Source organism: Nannospalax galili, unplaced genomic scaffold (genome assembly GCF_000622305.1).
Source record: "Nannospalax galili isolate Female #2095 unplaced genomic scaffold, S.galili_v1.0 scaffold54, whole genome shotgun sequence".
In the NCBI taxonomy this organism is placed as follows: Eukaryota; Metazoa; Chordata; class Mammalia; order Rodentia; family Spalacidae; genus Nannospalax; species Nannospalax galili.
The window spans coordinates 4,422,419-4,424,495 of record NW_008341028.1 but is presented as its reverse complement, the minus strand read 5'-3'; the positions used below and the strand labels follow the sequence as shown (position 1 = coordinate 4,424,495).

Below are 2,077 nucleotides of genomic sequence, written 5' to 3'. Positions count from 1 at the left end.
AACAATGATCCACATTTCATTGCAGTGCTCCAATATACTGTCAAAATACTATATTGTTACACCAAAATCATCCATAGTCCCACAAAATTGTTCATCTGTTTAATCACTGTGCCACATTGTTGCATCACAATGGTCTCCTATCCCGTCATAGTACATCACTGTCTCATTACAATTGTTCATTGTAGCATCAAAATGGTCCACTGTGCCATCTCAATACTTCATTGTCTCATTACATAACATTGTTACATCATTGTTGCATCACAATGTTCCATTATTTCCTCATAATGGTCTACTATCTAATCACAATGTTCCATTAATTCCTCATAATGGTCTACTGTCTAATCACAATACTCCATTATTGTAATACTGTGCTCCATGATCTCTTTACAATGTTCCATCTTATCATCATGATTATGCTGCATTTCTACAACCTAAATGTCCACTGTCTGATCAGAATCCTCCTTTGTCTCATCATAGTGCTCCATTTTTGAGTTACAGTGATCCATTGTCCCATCACATGGTTTCACTGTCTTCATACAATGCTCCATTTTTGCATCACAGCAGTCCACATGCCTACCAAAATGCTTCATTTTTGCACTACAATCTTTCACTGTTCCATCATCATGCTTATTGCCCCTCCTCTCTTGCAGGTTGTAACAGTCAGTAAGTTTAGCTGTGATGATCCTAGGTAAGTGGGTGCAACCTAGCTTGGGAATATAGCATCTCTTCTAGGGTTATTTTCAATTGTGATAGAAACACTGATCAAACCCAACTTGGGGAGGAAAGTGTTTATTTGACCTACAAGCACAGTCCATCATCAAGGGAAGCCAATGGCAGGAACTCAGGTCAGGAACCTGGAGCACAGACCATGGAAGATAGCTGCTTACTGGCTTGCCTCTCTGGCCTGTGCTCAGCCTGCTTTCTTTCTTTTTTAAAACATTCATGTGGCAACCAAAGTGAGGCAAAGGAAATATGCATCCCTTGCTCCTCAAAGACCTTCGGCATTCCAAGTTTTCTTCCAAGTTTCTATGTTCCTGAGAAGGGCATCAATTGGCCCCTTGGAGAGGGAATCACCTTGGACTCAGCCTGCTTAAGAAAGGGCAAACTTCCCAGGGGTGGCACCACCCACAGTGGGTTGGGCCCTCTCATGTCACTCAACAATCAAATAAAGACCTCACAGACAAGGCCACAGGTCAATCCAATGGAGGCAGTTCCCCAACTGAGGCCCCTCTACCAAGGTGTGTCAAGTTGACAACTAAAGCTATGCATCACAGCTTCTTTCCTACGCAAAGGTCCACTGTCATATCACACTGATGTGTTGTTTCATTGTAATAGCCCACGCTCCTCCATTTTAGGTAAATTTAACTGGTTAAGACTATAAAATCTCAGGACTGGAGTGATGGCTCAGCGGTTAAAAGCACTGACTGCTCTTGCAGAGGACCTGGGTTTGATTCTTGGCACCCACATGGCGGCTACAAACTGTCCTTAACTCCAGTTCCAGGGGAGTCCAAAACCCTGTTCTGACTGCCGCAGCATTGCATGATGTGGGTGCACTCACTTACATGCAGACAATACACTCATACACATAAAGTAATAAATAAAATGTTTTTACAAAAGACTATAAAATCTCTAGTCTGTTGAAGATTCACCTTTTCAGTTTCACTGGTCAATCATTTGGTCGTAGGACCACCCCTAGGAAGGTGGGTTCACCTTATATTATGCTAAATAGATGGGCAGGATGCCTAGTGTGTTAATGAGATAGCAAATTTTTCCTGCCTGGAATCCTGCCTCATAGTGCAGAACTTCTGGACCAGCCACAGTCATGTAGTCTGTAAGTGCGCCCACTTTTCTGAATTCTTCGGAAAAGTGTAATTTTTCCTTTTCTTCTTCATATCCCTTTTCTAAACTTGCTTTCTTCAAGGCTTTGGGTTGCCCCTAGCATCTCGTATTACTTTACCTTTTCTAAAACTTCCTTCTCCCAGTGGAAAGAGTGTAAGCTTTAGAAAAGGTAAAGAAATACGAGATGCTAGGGGCAACCCAAACAATGGAAAGTGGTCCACTGAGATGGAACAATGGA

The 2,077-nt window shown here is 42.3% G+C and overlaps 1 non-coding gene across 1 annotated transcript; it reads right to left on the bottom strand.

The window, feature by feature from the left end:
* Positions 1-940: 940 nt before the first annotated feature.
* LOC115070963 lies at positions 941-1,081 on the bottom strand. The gene has a single exon (XR_003850069.1). It is a non-coding gene; the product is annotated as a small nucleolar RNA SNORA67 (small nucleolar RNA).
* Positions 1,082-2,077: the final 996 nt, after the last annotated feature.